Here is a 6920-nt window from a genome sequence, read left to right as displayed (position 1 = left end):
TAGTCAAAAAGATAATAACAATGTACAATTATTTGGGAAGTTTCATATCATTCATACAGACTTTTTGAATAATAATTTCGATTGCCTAAATTATCTGTGCTGCCTCTGCAAATAAAAGTTTCTCAAGCTCTTGTGGTGCAAGACTGTCTATGAAGCAAAAGAGTTAGTCATTGGGCTATTCTCACTCCTGATCTCTCTCCAAAAAAAAATTTTAAACCAAAGAAAATAAAATACTTGTTATAAATCTGGATAAATAAACCAAATAAGAGAACCAAAAATAACGTCTATATCAGTAGAATGGATAAGAATATCAACTCTTTGAAATAAACTCCAATTAAATCACAAGCAAATTACTTGTTAGTTACAATAATATTCCATGTTATATAGTTGTATGCGGTAAAAAAAATCTGTCTCAAGGCTTATTAAAGGGACTATAATTGTCTTATTTGCTCAAAGGGTTAGAAATTCATAAAATGTGGCCCCATTTCAGTCAGTGCTGTTGTATAAATACTTCGCTAGTGCCCTTGGTGAGGACAGAAGACACATCCCTTAATCTGAATGCAGCCAGGTGGAGAAGATTAAATGTGTAGCTCTTTGTGTATTTGAACTAGCTCCAATGTAAACTGAACTATATAGATGATAATGATTAAATATGAATAAAGATGGGCATATTAACCCTTTCCAAATACTCTAGACAATTACTAGGTTAATTTTCCACTTTCATATGAAAATACAAACTATATTAAGTCCAGACTATAAAACACTTTACCATTTATAGTCATCAGAGTTTAATTTTGCCATAATTCGACCAGTAACTAAAGAAAACAGAGGAAATAATTATTTATCTAACCATCATCACCAAAAAATAAACAAAGCTATTTTTGTTTTAAGAGATATTTTCCAATGAACTATTAAAAAATATAGCATCTGGAACTCTTAAGAATTAATAATTTATTCAGTGATAAGATAGAATTTTTTTTCCAATGGGCAAGAGACCGCATTACTATTTCTTGAATTCTATTCTTTTATGTAATACATTTCAATTTTCAGAATGTGTAATATTCTTTTCAGCTTGCCCCTAATGTTAGCTAAGAGATGCCCAATGGCAATTCAGAATAGAAGAACATTTGAATCTAGAAATATAATTTTAGGCATCAGAAACCTTTTGCAGATGATTTTCTTTACAGGGAGAAATTAGCCAGTGGCAAATCCACCTGCTCTTCTAATCATCAAATATATATCTGGTTAGTGGGAAAGTTACCTTAGTTTATTATCATTTAATCTTATGATTCATTTTCAAGCTGAGTGAATCAGACACTTGCATGACCTATTGTTTAATGAAGGGCTAACAGAGGAACTAGCACATAGTACTCTCCATAAATATAGAGCATTCACATTTGATTAGATTGTACTATGAATGTTCAAACATTTATAGATTATAGGCTTATAAATATATTACTTAAATTTCCTCGTTATTTTTAATAAAAGGAAACTATTTAAAAATTAATTGGAACCTTTTCATTGACTTTCTTTGGAGACACTGGGTTCTAGTCCTAAGTTAGCAGAGTATTTTTAAGTGCATTGAACTACTTAAAAATAGTTTTAGCTTTTGCTCTGCAGAGGTTGGAAGGAGAAGCTATAGCAAATAATTATTCTTCACTTCCGCTAGGTAATAAACTGGTCATGAAAATTTTTAATACTTCAGTGTGTTCCAGCATTTCCAAATTTTCTAGTCTTGATATAGCTATACCTTGTACTGGAAATATCATGTCATATTATTTATTTGGATGCCAAAGATTCAGCCTACTACTTTGACAGATTTTGTCCTCATTCATTACATCGAACATATTTTATGAAGATTTAATTATAGTAATTTTATGTATGACATAAATAATCACATCCAACTTAATTCTGAAATTAACTTCACTAAGGTTATGGTTTGAATCTACTGAATCTAGACAATTCCATGGGTAGTAATTAGAAAATTTCTTTTTTATAGTCACAAAGAGTTTTATGTGTTTATCAGCAGAAATAACATAATGGGAAGATGCTTCGAAAATTGTTTAGAGCAGGTATTGCTAAACCTGAATTTTCAGTACATATTGGTCTTTTCAATGATTTAGAGTTAATATTTTCAAATAAAATAACTTACAAACACTTCAATGTGTGTTGCATACATACATAAAGATGCATATATATATATATATATATATATATATATATATATATATGTAAACATATGTGTATGTACATGCATTGGTTTTTAAATCAAATCAATGATGGGGAAAGCAAAGCAAAATCAAAATGATTAGAACAATTTTAAGACCATCAGTTATTGTTATATTGGCTGCATCATACAGACAAAAATACTCCCATTACTATATGCCAAGCACCTCTTCTACCCTTAGTTTACATGAAAATCTGACTATAAAGAAATACATTTTCTAGAAATCAGTAGTACACTTTCCCACTGTCCAACATTTAAATTAATCCAACGTCATTTAACAGCTCATAACGGAGTTGAATTGATTTTGTGCAGTAAGGCTTAGTTCTATAACAAACATAAATCCTCACTTGCTTGTGTTGCCTCATTTAATTAGTAATAAACAAAAACCTTTATTAAAATGAAATAAAGCCCTATTGAAAAGGAATATTACTAGTACACTGTAAAATATGCTATCAAACATTACTGTAAGGTTAGAAGGAAGGAAGGATCTATAATGAAAATTTACCACAAAAGGTTTTTACATGGTGTAACACAATTTCCAGATGTTTTCAGAGCTTCTGATGAAAGTATACTGCTCATCTTTGGAAACTCAACTTTCCCTTTTCAAAGAAAGCCAGTGGCATTATTTTATAGACAATTTGGTAGGAATGAAATGTAATTTAATGCCATATAAAAGCAAAAATATCATATTTGCAATTGCTACATTGTGTATTACAAGTTGCTGCTGCCCTCAAGGGACAGGATTTGAAGTACAAAGAGGAGAATGCTGTGTGATTTGAAGATTAAATGAGCTAACACATCGCTTGGCACACATCTGGCTTTCAATATCTGCTTATTTTCTTTCTTAAAAATTCAGCCATTGTTTGGGACAATTATTATGAAATGCAAAATGAGATAGAGCTGAAAATCTTTCACAGTGATTTCTTTTGAAGTAAAAAAAGTACTTTTATCTTTCAGTAACGAATAGTCATAGTGATGCATGTTTTACTTAATGTTTGCATTCATAATTTTTGAAACTTTAGAAAAACCTAGCCAACCAGGAAAAAGAAGATGGGAAGTGAACACAGTGCTATATGCAAGTAGATGATCTGGTTCAAATATATGGTTTTCTCTCTAAGGACCCACTGTTAGGAGTCCACATATAAGAATCAACCCTTCTTTCCTGAAGTGAAGACCTAAAATAATGTTTACATTTGAAAGATAGTATTATATGTATTCTGTTTAAATGCCTTATCTTGAAATAGAAAAAACAACATTTTTTAAAGTTCAGATAGCTCGGATTTTCTATACCATATTTTCAACTCATGGACAATGTTGCTGTAAGACAAAATTTTCTTTTGTTCTGAGATTCAGGGGATAAAATTGCTTGAATAAGTGATATTTAAAGGTACTGATGAATGTTTCACGAGAAGCAACAAAATAAATATTTTATTGTCACCAGGAGCTGGGTAAGTTGTCTTCAAATTATTTCACATTAAATATGATCAAGTCAATTATTTAAAGTACAGTCTATAGATATTGCTAAAATTGCTATCTTTTCAAATATATTTAAAAAGTACTTATGTTCGCTTTAATATTTATGCTAAAACTAAATATTTTACTACATTCAATAGATGCAATATTTCAATTTGGGTTTTTAGGTATAAGGAGGGCTTTTCTCTCTGGCTTTTTATTTTAAATTTTACTAAAGTACACCTTTGTTATTCGGTATTTTAGGTACAATATTTGTGTATTTCTAATTACAAGACATTGGATTCTTTCAACCATTTACAACATTTTGTTTTTGTTTTTGAACTCTTGTGGTTGCCTCCTCTCTAAAATGCATTAATGCAATTTTATTTAAACTTCAGATCATCCTATTATCAGAATAGCACTTTGTAGACAACACATGAAGAAATGAGTCATTCACCCATTTCCCATCTTTTGTTTCCTTTCCTGATTGAAGGGTTCAATAAATTGCTTTGGCTCATAATGACTATGAAAGTTAAATACTATTTTTAACCATTCAGCTGGATTTTAAATACAGCATGTGGACCCATCATTCTGTCATGGGCAGAAACTCTGGCAATCCTTGACAGCTTATAATCTTCCCTGCTCATATTCACAAGTGAAAATGATTATACTTAAAAGCAGAACTTTACACACTAATTTTTGAATCAATTTTCAAAATAGGCAACAATCTCATGAAAATCAGTGGCACTCTATTGCTTTCGAGAAAGTTCTTGTCTTGGAGAACAAAGCACTCAGAGTTTAAGGGTTAAATTTATTACTTATTTGTCATAATTTAAAGAATAAAATATGTGAAATCTAATTATTTGTGATAACACTTTTGATTTACTTATATGTAAATGTCCTGAGATTAAAGTTAAGTTAAAACATTCAGGTGTCTATTCGGTAGAAAACATTTCCACATTTCCACATTAGGAGAAATATACAAGATCCTGGCCCACTCAATCTACTCTAAATCTCACAAAGCCCTCTCATTCTTTATCCCTTATCCTGGTATATAATTTTATAGCATTTTTTACTACCTGAAATCTATGTATTTTTGTTTCCTTATCGAAGTCTATTTCAACCATTAGAGTAGAAGTTACAGAAGTGTGTACTTGTTTAATTTACCTCTATGATCTTTAGCCCTAGACTAGTACTTGGCACACCAAGAACTATGGTGTTCCAATAAATAGCTGATAACTGACTGACCGACAGACTGACTGACTAACAGACTGACAGACTCATTGACTCACTGACTCACTGACTCACTGAATGACTGACTGAATAAATGAAATATCCATTACTTTGTTTATTTAGTAGGAGTGTACATTTTGCTACCAAGTATTTTTCATACACAGCATCTGTGAATAAAGGTTTTAAAATCGCCATTGCTGGACTTCACCATGAGTCTTCGTGTCAGTCAGTATCTTTTCTTATGCCTTTATCTGCATGTCATTATTCCTTAGTTTATATATACACACATATGTATGTGTGTATAAATCTTATCAATTAAAATGGAAACACACCAAAGACAAAATCTTGCAATATCTTCTCAATGATTAATATATGTCTGGGCACCTGGTGGATGTCAGATGGTTGTTGAATAAATGCTTCAGTTCGATAATAACTTGACAGTTCATGAATAAAGTAACACTCTGTCTTTACTTTCTCCGTGTGTATATGTGTATATACAGACACACACACGTATATATATTCATTCATAAAAAAGTTTTTAAATTTCTTTATATATTTTTCTTTATTTTCTCTTTGTCCGCATAAGAAAGGAGCTAAAATAGATGCTTTCTAAATCTCCTTCAATTTTTTCCATCATCTGTTTATGTAATTCTGGTTTTTATTCTCAATTCTGAACGGAACTCCTTCATAACTTTATGTGTATTTCTCCATTCCATTGCCATGTCATTAAAGTCCAAGGCTTCATTTTCATTTTTTTCTTCTTTTTACCTCTTGTTTTCTTTTTTAATAATTTTTTTAATTTTTCTGTTACAGTTGGCATGTAATATTATATTAGTTTCATGTGTACAACATAGTGATTAGACAGTTATATAATTTACGAAGTGATCACTCTAAAGTCTGGTACCCATCTGACACCGTTCATATTAATTACAATATTGTTGACTATATTCCTTATGCGGTACTTTACATTCCTATGACTATGTTGTAACTACCAATTTATATTTCTTAATCCCTTTCCCTTTTTCACCCACCCTTCCAGCCTCTCTCCCATCTGGCAACTATCAAAACGTTTTCTGTATCTATAAGTTTGTTTCTATATTGTTTGTTTGTTTGTTTTGTTCTTTAGATTCCACATGTAAGTGAAATCATATGATATTTGTCTTTCTCTCTCTGACTTACTCCATTCAGCACAGTATTCTCTAGGTCCATCCGTGTTGTTGCAAATGGCAAGTTTTTGTTCATTTCTATGGCTGAGTAATATTCCATTGTATATACGTACCACCTCTTCTTTATCCATTTATCCATTGATGGACACCCAGGTTGCCTCTGTATCTTGGCTGTTGTAAATAGTGCTTCAATGAACATATGAATTCACATATTTCTTCAAAGTAATGTTTTGGGTTTCTTCAAATAAATATCTAGAAGTGGGATTACTGGATCTTTTTTTATCTGTTGGTATAGCAAGACTTCATTTTTCCACATGTGATCTTTAGTCACCAGTGAGAATGAACTTTTATTACCCCAAATTCTTGGCACAGCATAACAGGAGGCTCTTTGAGAGCCAGCTAGATCTATAATATGGCTTGGGAGAGTCGCTTGATCTCTTCAGGCCTCTATTCCTCACCTAAAAATCAGAGACATCAATGTTGCCTAATTCCTCATACTCAGAAGGGTGTGCTTGGTCTACTTTCATTGTTGAAATTCTTAATACTTTTTTTAACAATGGATCTTACATTTTCATTTTGCACAGGGACCCACAAATTATGCAGCCTTTCCTTTCAGCATATTGTAATGATTAAATTAAATAATATAATATTACGAAATATTTAGAATAGTACTTCATTAACAAATTCTCTTCTCACTATTTCCTTCTTTCCTTCTTAAAATGTTAAAATTTGTTTATTTCTACAGAATATTCAATAATCCAATGACCAATAATTGTGTAAAGAAATAAATACCAATGTGTATATACATTTCTAAATGAATTAGATAGCTTTCAATGTGAAAA

At 31.0% G+C, this 6920-nt stretch overlaps 1 protein-coding gene and 1 long non-coding RNA gene across 2 annotated transcripts in view; one reads left to right on the top strand and one right to left on the bottom strand.

Annotated features, from left to right (window-relative positions):
* The window catches only part of ITGBL1 (integrin subunit beta like 1), a 189021-nt gene that overhangs the window by 125247 nt on the left and 56854 nt on the right, over positions 1 to 6920 (top strand). The window lies entirely within an intron of this gene.
* The window catches only part of LOC111741906, a 22384-nt gene that overhangs the window by 3996 nt on the left and 11468 nt on the right, over positions 1 to 6920 (bottom strand). Inside the window, exon 2 of the long non-coding RNA XR_002781118.1 lies at positions 6457 to 6462. This is a non-coding gene — a long non-coding RNA (uncharacterized LOC111741906). The remainder of the gene's footprint in view (positions 1 to 6456; positions 6463 to 6920) is intronic.

Source organism: Pteropus vampyrus, unplaced genomic scaffold (genome assembly GCF_000151845.1).
Source record: "Pteropus vampyrus isolate Shadow unplaced genomic scaffold, Pvam_2.0 Scaffold83, whole genome shotgun sequence".
Classification (NCBI taxonomy): Eukaryota; Metazoa; Chordata; class Mammalia; order Chiroptera; family Pteropodidae; genus Pteropus; species Pteropus vampyrus.
This window is presented reverse-complemented; position numbering and strand designations above follow the sequence as displayed.